Source organism: Scyliorhinus torazame, chromosome 16, assembly GCF_047496885.1.
Source record: "Scyliorhinus torazame isolate Kashiwa2021f chromosome 16, sScyTor2.1, whole genome shotgun sequence".
Lineage (NCBI taxonomy): Eukaryota > Metazoa > Chordata > Chondrichthyes > Carcharhiniformes > Scyliorhinidae > Scyliorhinus > Scyliorhinus torazame.
Genome location: NC_092722.1, coordinates 162,679,962 through 162,694,374, shown reverse-complemented (window position 1 = coordinate 162,694,374; position 14,413 = coordinate 162,679,962).

Sequence of the window (14,413 nt, the reverse complement as noted above, 5' to 3'; positions counted from 1 at the left end):
CAGATCCAAAATGATTTCTAAGTCACAGGTAATTTAAAACTTCAGCAAATAGGAGTCCAGTCTGTTTATACGACAAAAGGGATACGAGAGCTAAATGCAGTACTGTAACACAATCTTGGGTTTCAGGTGACTTCCATCAATCAATGTGCAGTTGTGCAGTGCTCGCGTATGTTTTCATTGTGAATAGGCATCGCTTTCGAACCCCTGTTTAGCAATTCATTGTTTAAATGTCTCCTTTTTGAAGCACTGAGCTTGACCTTGGGGGCTCACGAAGAGAAATTCAGGCAGCAACTGTTAAAGGTCAGCTGCTTTTTTTTTGGAAGGGAGGTTGCTTGGCTTCAGGGCGTCCATTAATACAATGCTGGAATCCTTTTAGTTTGATTGAGGTGACTAGAAGAAAGAAAAGAAAGGTGGGTCTCACTCCCACAACCCAAAGATGTGCAAGGTAGGTGGATTGGCCATGCTAAATTGCCCCTTAATTGGACAAAAAGAATTGGGTACTCTAAATTTTTTTTTAAAGAAAGAAAGGAAAGGGTAGCAGCAGTGGCAGCAGATTGGCGGATTGTTCTCTTTGGGCCAAAGTGTAAGACGCTTCACAGTGGAGCAGTCGCCATTGCATGAAAGAAGCCTCCCCTGTGCTCAGCAGCTGAGGAAAATGTCTTCAGGAAGATTTACAATATAAAACTACTCAGCAACCTTCCCTTACCTTCCACGGCTTCAATTCTGGCCTTGGGTGACTTTCTCCCCGTGTCTGCGTGGGTTTCCTCCGGGTGCTCCAGTTTCCTCCCACAGTCCAAAGATGTGCAGGTTAGGTGGAGTGGCCATTCTAAATTGTCCCTTAGTGTCTAACGGTCAGATGGGGTTACAGGGATAGGGCAGGGGCGTGGGCATAGGTAAGATGCTCTTTCGGAGGGTCAGTGTAGACTCGATGGGCTAAATGACGTCCTTCAGCACTGTAGGAATTCCGATTTTCCCGCAAATTGGTAATTGGACAAAGTACTTATGACAAAAAAGGTTTCCCTCCAACCCCATAACACTTGCCAACATGGTCATCCTTTCCCCCAAGTATGACCAGTTTATTACAGGGCAAAATGAAAACTGCAATTACCGTGCCCACAATGGAAGCTTTCAATTCAACTTGTTCCACGATACCTACTAATTGACTGACGCACAACTCAGGAAGCAGAGAGAACGCTTTGCTATGAGTGTCTTGCATGTTGAAATTTCCAGCATCTCAAGACTATGAGGATAAAATGACACGTAAGAGGCAGAAGCAATGTTACAAGAGAAGAGAGTTCCATAAGTTAAAGCTCTGGGCCAGGGTTTAGAGAACCCCAAAGTGTATCATGGAGTTCACCTGACCCACAATTTTTAATAGATTGTGGTATGGGGAACACATGGCCCACTCTACAGGTGTGGTATAGCAGAAAATGGACAAGTATTTTTTAAAGCAAAACAATGTTTATTCTAGGAACGCAAGTTCACCTTTTTAAAACAAACAATGAACATCTAAGCAACCATTAATTCAAATACAACCCCAAAGACTACAACACTAAGTAACCCTGTAAGCTGTCCTTTTAACATCCAAAAAACATAACAAACCTTCAAACAGGAGCACATTAGGTTTACATTCAATACTGAGACCTTTTACAATTCTGAGTTCACCAAATGATCCATAGATAGTCTTTGGATGACAGAGATCAACAGTACAGCTCTACTTCAGATGCAGCTCACTGAAAAACACAGACACACCCAAGCTTTCTCAAACTGAAACTAAAAAGCAGAAGTAGAGCTCAGCTCCACCCACACTCTGACATCACTCCAGTAACATGAGCAGCTCCATTTCAAAAGGTACATTTCTTAAACACCCATTTCTTAAAGGTACTCTCACATGACATCTGCATCAGATTCTTGATATCCTAAGGTCATAATGAGGAGGGGAGGGTGATGCGAAAACCTTCCCCAAGCTCAAGCCGAGTACCATGTTGCCCTTGCTCAAACCGAGTACCAGGCTGTCCTTGCTCAAGCCGAGTACCAAGCTGCCCTTGCTCAAGCCGAGTACCAAGCTGCCCTTGCTCAAGCCGAGTACCAGGCTGCCCTTGCTCAAGCCGAGTACCATGCTGCCCTTGCTCAAGCCGAGTACCAAGCTGCCCTTGCTCAAGCCGAGTACCAAGCTGCCCTTGCTCAAGCCGAGTACCAAGCTGCCCTTGCTCAAGCCGAGTACCATGCTGCCCTTGCTCAAGCCGAGTACCAGGCTGCCCTTGCTCAAGCCGAGTACCATGCTGCCCTTGCTCAAGCCGAGTACCAGGCTGCCCTTGCTCAAGCCGAGTACCAAGCTGCCCTTGCTCAAGCCGAGTACCAGGCTGCCCTTGCTCAAGCCGAGTACCAGGCTGCCCTTGCTCAAGCCTAGTACCATCCTGCCCTTGCTCAAGCCGAGTACCATGCTGCCCTTGCTCAAGCCGAGTACCAAGCTGCCCTTGCTCAAGCCGAGTACCATGCTGCCCTTGCTCAAGCCGAGTACCAAGCTGCCCTTGCTCAAGCCGAGTACCAAGCTGCCCTTGCTCAAGCCGAGTACCAGGCTGCCCTTGCTCAAGCCGAGTACCAAGCTGCCCTTGCTCAAGCCGAGTACCAGGCTGCCCTTGCTCAAGCCGAGTACCATGCTGCCCTTGCTCAAGCCGAGTACCATGCTGCCCCTTTGTTTGGTTCCCTTTCTCACACAATTGTATATAGGCAGCACCACAGCCACACAAACATCACACACCCTATCTTGTTAGTTCTGCTTAACGAGTCTGAGCCAGCTTTCCAACTATTTGTTTTTTTACATAGACTGTAGGCTGAGAAGAACAGCTTGCCAGCACTGCCCATGGCCCAGAGCTAAACAATACTCTGTGCCCCTCTCACAAGTGTTTGTGAGCACCGGCACAGTTACATGTTTTCTGGGGTATATTAAGCCTGAGCAGATGACACCAGGTAGGTCACAGTGCACAGGTGAAGAAAAGAAAACATTGATGATAGAGAAGCAACAGAAACCTGGGGCGGGATTCTTCAATAATGGGGCCATGTCCCTCCTCCAGCGTCAAAACGCGGGTGAATCACTCTGGACTTTCCTGAAGAAAGGGAGGAGTGATTCTCCTACCTGAATGGGGCTAGCAGGGTCCCGGGGTACTCCTCGCAGCTCTTGCTCCCGATACGGGGCCTTGCATTTCCGGTCGGGGTCCGCGCATGCGCACAGCGGCAGCTTGCGTTGGCTGCCCCGCACGACATGGCGGACCCACACCATGGACCGGCACCAAAGAGATAGGCCCCCCCCCACCGAATCACGCGTGCCTGTGGATCGGTGGCCACCAATCGATAGCCTGGTTGTCTGTGAGGCACCCCCGGTGAAGAATCCCCCTGCCCCCCACCAGGACAGCCGTGGACTGAGTCCACAGCTGCCAAGTTCCCGACAGGTGGGGCCATGAGAAACCCATGCCGTCGGGACCTCGGCCAGTTACACTTGGAGAATCGCCGCAGGGTGCCTCTGTCAGTGGCCCCCTACCCGCGCTGCATAGACCGCACACGCGCGATTCATGCCAATTCTCCGGGGAGCGGCATTGCGCCTGATTTTGGCATCAACGCTCATTCTCAGCCCCTGCACCAATCGCGATTTTGGCGGGAGGCTTGGAGAATCCCGCCCCAGATGCTCAGATTGGACCACAAGATCATAAGACGGAGGAGCAGAAGTAGGCCATTTGGCCCATCAATTTTGCTCTGCCATTCAGTGAGATCATGACAGATCTGATATGATAATCCTCAACTTTACTTCCTCGCCTTATCCCCATCACCCTTACTGATTAAAAATCTGTTCATCTCAGTGTGGTATTTTTAAAGGATAGGCATGCAGACCACAAAGGTACAAACAAGCAAGATATTTATTGGAAAGGTGTTTACTCGACAAGGTGTTAGGATAGACTGCTCATTCGCCTGTGCAAACAGCCGATGACGTCATCAATATGTCATGTGATCGGACTCTTACAGTGACCTTGTTCCAACTAGAAACAAACATGCATACACAACCCTTTCCTCCCCCTTTACATTAGAAGTTCCTGCAATGAAACACAGCATAACGTTAACAAGCAAAATTTACAATATGAGCAATTTATATACACAGCAGTCAATAAGTTAAAGTTTAGGAGGACTTTTGTATGGTTGTCAGCGGACCTCAGGCATCGGTTTTTGTTGTGTTGATTGCAACCGCTGGCATTTTTGGTTTAGTTTGGACGTCATCCGTAGTTGGCTCAACCGGAGTGGACATCATGTTCAGAGGTTGACTCGGTTTTGAGGTGTCTTCAATTGGGGTACTGTCTTCCACAGTTGTCATCAGGAGTTGGCTTAGTCATTTCGACAATGATCCTTGCTCACCTTCACCTTGTTACCTTCAATGAATACTTCATTGTCTTCATTTGTGGTCGGATGATAAGGGGCGTCTCGGAAGTGTTTGATTCTGCTCTCCTTCAGATAATTTGTGAATTCTTGCGAAGCGAACTGTGGCTAACAAGTTGTTCAGGGTAACCAAATCTTGCAAAAATCTCACCCAGTCCTTCCATTATTCTGTCCAAGGAGGTAGTCTTCATAATGGCGACTTCAGGTCATTCAGGAAAAGGTGTTGGAGGTAGCTGTGAGGTGGAGGCACACAGGACCTGTCTTGAAGTTTTTCTGAAAGCTATTTTCAATGTAGGTGGTAAGGGCAAGTGTGGGCTCCCCTGTTCTGCGGTTCTTGCAGAAACCAGCTTAGTCGATGCTAAGGACTTTTTTTAACGATTGGGGATAGGCGCTGAAGGGTAAGGCGTTCAAGGATTTTATATGGGATCAACAGGAGAGAGATTGGATGTAGCTAGCTGGAAGTTTGGGGTCTTTTCTGGGTTTTGGTATGGCGAACACTTTTGTTGGTCGCCACTTCTTCGAAATGTCGTTGGAATTATAACCATCATGTGAAACCGAGTCAGCCAATCGGGAGCTCAAGGCCCCAGGTGTTTCATACATTCTGTGGCTCCAGATGGCATTATTGTGGGTGGTGCAACTCCACTGACCCAGGTGCCAGTTTTGGGTCATTGCCAGGCAAGGGTCTTAAGCCCTGCAGATGCAACTGGTGGAATAAAGTCAATGTGGCCAACCTGGCTCTAGGTATGGCTGATCTTCATGGTATGCCTCCTTGTATCTTCTATCACTTAAACCACAAAATACTGTAATGGTTGCCTTCAGAACTAAACTCCATCACTAATGTTAACCTGACTTGCTGAGCACTGTGCAATTCTGCAACTGGTGCTTGTGCTTAGAAGCGTTGTTTCATTTTAATTGTCCTTGAAGATTTCTAACACAAGAGTTGCTTCTTCGTGTCCTCTTCTTCTGTACTGCTTAAGTCAGTTTTGCGGTGAATTACCATAAAATAAAGGATTCACCCTCTCCAGGATCCACAGAAACATTTCTGGGGAGAATAGTTAAGTGTGGAAAATACATTAAAAAAATATTTTTTAATACAATGAGAGCCAAAATGTGCATAGAAATTGATCACGCAAAAAAAATGTCTGTAAAGTCTTTGAGCTCCATGGCATATGAAGCTTCCCTGCAGTCTGTTCGAGATGGTCAAATGAAGTACACATGGAGAGAAAGCTATGCAGTGCATTTATTCAATCTATTAGCCTCTTTAATGAAGCTCAAGTGCATTTTTGCTGAGAGCACTTCAGGGCCAGTTAGAGGTCTGCACTCAGCACAAATATAACACAGATCTAGATATATGGATCTGTAACTGATTCTTCTGCCACAGAACATCATTCTGCTGCTGTGCCACTGATCACTTAGCAGAAAATATCTCCTTCTGTGACATTTCTTCCAATGAACCATGGATTTGAGCACAATTGGAGATGCCTCTCTCGCTCTATTGATTGGATTTAGACGAGCAAGGCTGTGAATTTATTTGTCACGATAGAATTCACTGGGTACAGGTTTTGAGCAGCAGAGCTCAGTGATGTTGCCTGAAGCTGGGCTTTTCCTTGAGTAATTATAGTGTAGCAACATTTAGTTGGTTTAACTGTTGGCTGGCTTATGCAGCACTAATGCCCATTATTAACATTTATCACTGCAGTCGTTAACTACTAATCAAGCAGCAGTTCTCAGTCATAAATTGAAATGTCAATCGTTGAATATGTTAATATGTCGAATATGCTGTCTGTTATAACCCTACAGGAGGCTCAGGGCTCTGCAACCTCAGAGTCCCTGTGGGCTCACCCGAGTATGATTTACCCAGATGAGGGGAGCAGGGCTACCCCCCCCCTTTCATAGGATTGTTGGGACATAAATACCCCGGCCCGGGTGTGGGCCGGGTGCAGGAGACCCTTCGGGGAGTAGTTGGCTTAAATAGTAAGGAGAATAAATCAAAACTTTTCTGCAGACATTGCTTCCGAGTGGTCGCTTGCCTGAGACTTTACACTGGCGACAAGGATTAAGTGGAGCTGCAAGAGGCGCCCTTTGCTCCAGACCAGGTCCACTTTGATTAGGCCTCAGCAGACCTCCATTCAGGCAATAGATATGTCGCTAATCGGTAAGCTAGAGACTTTCAATGCCGAGACAGGGAATTGGATCCTGTACATTGAGCGAATGCGCTACTTTTTTCACCTAAATAACATAGTTGGGGATGACAGACAGACGGTGACCTTCCTCGTGGTCTGCAGTGCTGAGACTTACAGCATGATCAAAAGTTTAACTTTTCCTGACTCACGTGACACTCCCCAGTTTCTGGAGCTCGTTACTAAGCTCGTTACCGCTGCTAATCGTACGCTATTTTTATTTCCACACGGCTTCCCAACACCTGGGAGAACCTGTAACGGAATTTCTGGGCCATTTGTGAAAACTCGCCGAGTTCTGTGAGTTTGGCTCGACATTATCTGAGGCACTCAGAGACCATTTGGTTTGCGAGATCAGAGATGGGGCGACCCAAGTTTGTTGTGTGAAACTAATCTGGATCTGAAGAAAGTGACTGAAATAGCTTTGTCCCGGAAGGGGGGTAGAACGCAGTTTCTAGAGCTCCGAGGAATGGCCGTCCTGAACCTTGGTCGCCCAACAGGGCACAGAGCGCCCATCTCCCGTGCTGCAGTTCTGGACTCCCACGTAGGGGGTGCACTCTGGGCGACCAGGGCCGATGGGAACATTTTCCTGCCAAGGGATGCTGAGTTTCTCGCGCACCGAAGACCCCTGACGCACGGGTGAACGCACAACACCGCAGGGAATCGGTGGGGCAGACGCCAGCGGGAAATTGCACCCACTGGCCACCGTTACCCGACGACCATCCCAGAGGGCGGACGCATTTCATCAACAATGAATCAGAGGAGGCCCACTGCCTTTACTGCATTCCGGCACCACGGGTGGGGCGCCTATCCAAGTGACGGTCGGAATCAACGGTTTCCCAATACAGATGAAGCTTGATCTTGATACCGGAGCCGTGGTTGCTGTAATCAGCCATCGCACGTATCCGCTCAGGGATACACATCTGTGGAATACAGATGGTTGGCTCAGTCGGCCAACTTACCACTGGTAGTGGTAAAAGATTCGGGCCCGTAGTTGCTGGGGTGTGACTGACTGAAACGTTTCCGGATGGACCGGCAGCTGGATGTCCCCGACGGGCCAGGTGCAGTGTTGCTACGTTTCCCGGGGGTATTCCAGGATGGCCTCGGTATCATCCGGAGGTCCTCTGCCTAGATACCAGTAGGCCCAGAGGCTCAGCCATGCTATTTTTGGGGCCGCCGCATTCCCTACACTTTGAAATCAAAAGTCAATGCAGAACTGAATCGTTTGGAGAAGTTGGGAATCATTCACCCGGTGCAAGTTGCGGATCGGGCTGCGGCGGTCGTGCCGGTTATGAAGCCTGCCGGTTCCATCCGTCTCTGTGGAGATAATAAATTGACCATCAACCGAGCGTCCCGTCTGGATTGTTCCCCAGTGCCAAAGATTGAGGACCTATCCACAAGGCTCAAGGGAGGAAGGACTTCCACCAAACTCGACCTGAGCCATGCTTATCTTCAATTGATCTTGGACCCGTCCTCACCCAAATATGTGACCATGAACACACAAAAAGGACTGTATGCGGCATGTGGCGCAGTGGTTAGCACTGGTACTGCGGCACTGAGGACTCTGGTCCGAATCTCGGCCCTGGGTCACTGTCCATGTGGAGTTTGCACATTCTCCCCATGTCTGGTCTGCGTGGGTTTCACCCCCACAACCCAAAGATGCGCAGGGCAGGTGGATTGGCCACGCTAAATTCCCCTTAATTTGGAAAATAAAATAATAATTGGGTACTCTAAATTGGAATGGATTTGTTTATCGTCATGTGTACCAACGTACATGAAAAGTATTTTTCTGCGAGCAGCTCCATAGATCATTAAGTACATGAAAAGAAAAGGAAATAAAAGAAAATACATAATAGGACAACACAAGGTACACAATGTAACTAGATAACACCAGCAACGGGTGAAACATACAGGGGTGTAGTGGAAATCAGGTCAGTCCATAAGAGGGTCAGTTAGGAGTCTGGTAACAGTAGGGAATAAGCTATTTTTGAGTCTATTCATGTGTGTTTCAGACTTTTGTATCTCCTGCCCGATGGGAGAAGTTGAAAGAGTGAGTAGGCCGATGGGAGGAGTCTTTGATTATGCTGCCCGCTTTCCCCAGGCAGCGGGAGGTGCAGATGGAGTCAATGGATGGGAGGCAGGTTTGTGTGATGGACTGGGCGGTGTTCACGACTCTCTGAAGTTTCTTGCGGTCCTGGGCCGAGCAGTTGCCATCCCAGGCTGTGATGCAGCCAGATAGGATACTTTCTATAGTGCACCTGTAAAAGTTGGTAAGAGTCAATGTGGACATGCCGAATTTCCTTAGTTTTCTGAGGAAGTATAGGTGCTGTTGTGCTTTCTTGGTGGTAGCATCGACGTGGGTGGACCAGGACAGATTTTTGGAGATGTGCACCCCTAGGAATTTGAAACTGCTAACCATCTGCACCTCAGCCCTGTTGATGCTGACAGGTGTAAATTTATTTTAAAAAAGAAAATATCCTCCAAAGATTGTCGCAGACGGCAGTCTACTTGGATGATGTGCAGATTACCGGTTCCTCCGACCAGGAACACTTGAAAAGGCCAGAGGACCGCATGCAGCACAAAATGTGCGTTTTCTACGCGAAGGAGGTGGTCTATTTAGGCTACATGGTGGACAGGCATGGCCTGCACCCAGTAAAGAATAAGTTACAGGCCATCCGGCAGACGCCCATACCTAAGGATCCTACAGAACTCCGCTCATTCTTGGACCTTATAAACGATTATGGGAAGATCATCCCAAACCTGGTGACAATGTTGGTCCAACTGCATGGGTTGTGACAGAAGGGGCAGCGGGGATTTGGCAGCAGCACACAGCTTTCGATGAAGTTAAACGGCGACAGTCCCTCACATCTGCTGACTCACTTGGACCCATCGAGACCTTTGTTCTTCACATGTGACTCTTCGCCCTATGGAATCAGGGCCGTCTTAGCGCACAAGATGGACGATGGTACCGAGTGACCCATTGCGTTCGCTTCCCGCACTTTAGCGGCAGCAGAGTGGAATTGCGCTCAGATAGACAAATATGGTTTGGCGCTGGTGTTCTGCGTAAAACTTTTCCATCAGTATATCTATGGACATGTGTTCACAGCGTAAACATGGGTTCACAGACCATAAACCCTTATTCAACGAGGATAAGGCAAATCCCCCAGTGACGTCCCCTCCATATTCAGCGTTGTGCTCTCCTCTTGGCAGTGTTTGAGTGTGCTTTGGAACATTGCCCAGGGATGAAAATTCCCCCATGCGGATGCTCTGTGCCCCCTCCTGCTACCCACCAGCACGCCAACAGCATCGGACAAAGTAATTGCACCCTAACATTTTATGGACTCTTTACTGGTGACGGCGGCCCAAGTAACGGCATGGATACAGACGGACTCGCTGATGGCTAAGGTCTGCCATATAGTGCTGTATGGGGCCCAGCACCATGTCCTCCCAGAGGACCTAAGGGCTTTTACCATAAAAGTGGCGGAACCCAGCCTGGTGGAAGGCATCCTGCTGTGGGGTTTCTGAGGGGTCATTCCCGAACGCAGCCAGGGAGCAATTTTGCAAACCTCCATAGCTGACACCCAAGGGTCTCTAACATAAAAATGTTGGCCACACGCTATGTGTGGTGGCCTGGCATAGACTAGGATATCGAGAAGTTGGCAAAACAGTGTACATGATGCCAGGAGCACCAGAAGCTGCCCCTGGTAGCCCCACTTCACCCGATCAGACCGGTCATGGTCCTACCTCCATGTAGATTTCACGGGGCCTTTTCTGAGAGCGATGTACCTAATTATTGTAGATGCACATTCCAAATGGATGACGACGACTACATCACGTGCTACCACCGAGCGGCTCAGGCAAACTTCTTGTGTTCACGGACTCCGGGAGGTACTTGTATCAGACAATGGCACTGCTTTTGCAAGTTCGGAGTTTGCGAATTTTTTGACACAAAATGGGGTCCGTCATGTCTGTACCACACCTTACCGTCCATCCTCAAATGTGTTGGCGGGACGTGCTGTACAGACATTGAAACTCGGGATGCGAGATAGTTCCCCAGAAACCCACCTCGCCCGTTTCCTGCTCTATGATAGAACCACACCGCACGCTACCACCAGGGTGACGTCCGCGGAACGTTTGATAGGACGTCGCTTGCGCACACGATTGAGCCTTGTTTCGCCGGACATCAGGGATAAGGGGCGTCATTCTCCGACCCCCCCGCGGGTCAGAGAATGGCCGTTGGCCGCCGTGAATCCCGCCCCCGCCGAAGTCTCCAGTACCGGAGATTGGACGGGGGCGGGAATCGGGCCGCGCCGGTTGGCGGGACCCCCCGCTGGATTCTCCGGCCCGGATGGGCCGAAGTCCCGCCCAGAAATTGCCTGTCCCGCCGACGTAAATCAAACCTGGTATTTACCGGCGGGACCAGGCGGCGTGGGCGGGCTCCGGGGTCCTGGGGGGGGGGGCGCGGGGCGATCTGACCCCGGGGGGGTGCCCCCACAGTGGCCTGGCCCGCGATCGGGGCCCACCGATCCGCGGGCGGGCCTGTGCCGTGGGGGCACTCTTTCCCTTCCGCCTCCGCTACGGCCTCCACCATGGCGGAGGCGGAAGTGACTCTCCCCACTGCGCATGCGCGGGAAACTGACAGCGGCCGCTGACGCTCCCGCGCATGCGCCGGGAAACTGACAGCGGCCGCTGACGCTCCCGCGCATGCGCCGCATTTCCGCGCCAGCTGGCGGGGCAACAAACGCCATTTCCGCCAGCTGGCGGGGCGGAAATCCCTCCGCCGTCGGCCTAGCCCCTCAATGTTGGGGCTAGGCCGCCAAAGATGCGGAGCATTCCGCACCTTTGGGCCGGCGCGATGCCCGTCCGATTGGCGCCGTCTTTGGCGCCAGTCGGCGGACATCCCGCCGTTGGGGGAGAATTTCGCCCACGATCCGCGACCAGCAGGAACAGTTTGAAAGAAGCGAGGCAGGCCCATGAGGGAATTTGTTTCAGGCCACGCCGTTTGTTCAGAGTTTTGGAGATGGGGCATAATGAATTTCAGGAATAATGGTAGAATTCCGGGCCAGTCTCGTATATGATGGGGGAGAAGACTCCAACCGACCCGAAGCCGGGTGGAACAGGTACCCGCGGGCCGACCTCTGGAACAGCCTCCGGTTATGCCCAGCGAGGTGGCTGAACTTTGTGATTCCGAAATGCGTGAGGTCGACCAATCTGACCAGGAGTCGGATATGGAGATTTTGCCCACAGAGTTGACGCAGGTCCGGGAGTGACCGCCGAGCAATGGGCAGAGGAACCTCCCTGACGTCCGGCCAGGAAACGACACTCCCCAGTCCGTTATACCCTTCCGGGCCTGGAATGGCGGACGCTGGATAGACAACCCCAGGCGAAGAGGGCAAAGGATTTCTCCCCTCATGTTGAAATGGACAACACATTGGACTTGTCGGGGGAGGGGGGGCAGTATTGTAACCTTACAGGAGGCTCAGCGTTCTGCAACCTCTGTCTATTGGCCTTGTGGGGGTTTTCTAAACCTACAGGAGGCTCAGGGATCTGCAACCTCTGTCTATTGGTCTGTGGGGGTGTTATAACCCTACAGGAGGCTCAGGGATCTGCAACCACAGTCTACTGGCCTTGTGGGGGTGTTATAACCGTACAGGAGGCTCAGGGATCTGCAACCTCAGTCTATTGGCCTTGTGGGGGTGTTATAACCCTACAGGAGGCCCAGGGATCTGCAACCTCAGTCTATTGGCCCTAGGGGAGTGTTATAACCCTACAGGAGGCTCAGGGATCTGCAACCTCATCTATTTGCCTTGTGGGAGTGTTATAACCTGGACAGGCGGCTCAGTGTTCTGCAACCTAAGAGTCTATTGGGCTTGGGGGAGGGGGGGGGGGATGTTATAACTCGACAGGAAGGCCAGGGATCTGCAACCTCAGTCTATTGGCCTTGGGGGAGTGTTATAACCCTACAGGAGGCTCAGGGATCTGCAACCTCAGTCTATTGGCCTTGTGGGGGTGTTATAACCCTACAGGAAGGCCAGGGATCTGCAACCTCTGTCTATTGGCCTTGTGGAGGTGTTATAACCCTACAGGAGGCTCAGAGATCTGCAACCTCTGTGTATTGGCCTTGTGGGGATGTTATAACCCTACAGGAGGCTCAGGGTTCTGGAACCTCAGTCTATTGGCCTTGTCAGGGTGTTATAACCCTACAGGAGGCTCAGGGATCTGCAACCTCAGTCTATTTGCCTTGTGGGGGTGTTATAACCCTACAGGAGGCTCAGGGATCTGCAACCTCAGTTTATTGGCCTCGTGGGGGTGTTATAACCCTACAGGAGGCTCAGGGATCTGCAACCTCTGTCTATTGGCCTTGTGGGGGTGTTATAACCCTACAGGAGGCTCAGGGATCTGCAACCTCAGTCTATTTGCCTTGTGGGGGTGTTATAACCCTACTGGAGGCTCAGGGATCTGCAACCTCAGTCTATTGGCCTTGTGGGGGTATTATAACCCTACAGGAGGCTCAGGGATCTGCAACCTCAGTCTATTTGCCTTGTGGGGGTGTTATAACCCTGCAGGAGGCTCAGAGATCTGCAACCTCTGTGTATTGGCCTTGTGGGGATGTTATAACCCTACAGGAGGCTCAGGGTTCTGGAACCTCAGTCTATTGGCCTTGTCAGGGTGTTATAACCCTACAGGAGGCTCAGGGATCTGCAACCTCAGTCTATTTGCCTTGTGGGGGTGTTATAACCCTACAGGAGGCTCAGGGATCTGCAACCTCAGTTTATTGGCCTCGTGGGGGTGTTATAACCCTACAGGAGGCTCAGGGATCTGCAACCTCTGTCTATTGGCCTTGTGGGGGTGTTATAACCCTACAGGAGGCTCAGGGATCTGCAACCTCAGTCTATTTGCCTTGTGGGGGTGTTATAACCCTACTGGAGGCTCAGGGATCTGCAACCTCAGTCTATTGGCCTTGTGGGGGTATTATAACCCTACAGGAGGCTCAGGGATCTGCAACCTCAGTCTATTTGCCTTGTGGGGGTGTTATAACCCTGCAGGAGGCTCAGGGATCTGCAAACTCTGTCTATTGGACTTGGGGGAGTGTTATAACCCTACAGGAAGCTCAGGGATCTGCAACCTCAGTCTATTGGCCTTGTGGGTGTGTTATAACCCTACAGGAGGCTCAGGAATCTGCAACCTCTGTCTATTGGCCTTAGGGGAGTGTTATAACCCTACAGGAGTCTCTGGGATCTGCAACCTCAGTCTATTGGCCTTGTGGGGGTGGTTTAACCCTACAGGAGACTCCGGGATCTGCAACCTCTGTGTATTGGCCTTGTGGGGGTGTTATAACCCTACAGGAGGCTCAGGGATCTGCAACCTCTGTGTATTGGCCTTGTGGGGGTGTTATATCCCTACAGGAGGCTCAGGGATCTGCAACATCAGTCTATTGGCCTTGTGGAGGTGTTATAACCCTACAGGAGGCTCAGGGATCTGCAACCTCTGTGTATTGGCCTTGTGGGGGTGTTATAACCCTACAGGAGGCTCAGGGATCTGCAACCTCTGTGTATTGGCCTTGTGGGGGTGTTATATCCCTACAGGAGGCTCAGGGTTCTGCAACATCAGTCTATTGGCCTTGTGGAGGTGTTATAACCCTACAGGAGGCTCAGGGATCTGCAACCTCTGTCTATCGGCCTTGAGGGATTGTTATAACCCTACAGGTGGCTCAGGGATCTGCAACCTCTGTCTATTGGCCTTGTGGGCGTGTTATAACCCTACAGGAGGCTCAGGGATCTGAAACCTCAGACTATTTGCCTTGTGGAGGTGTT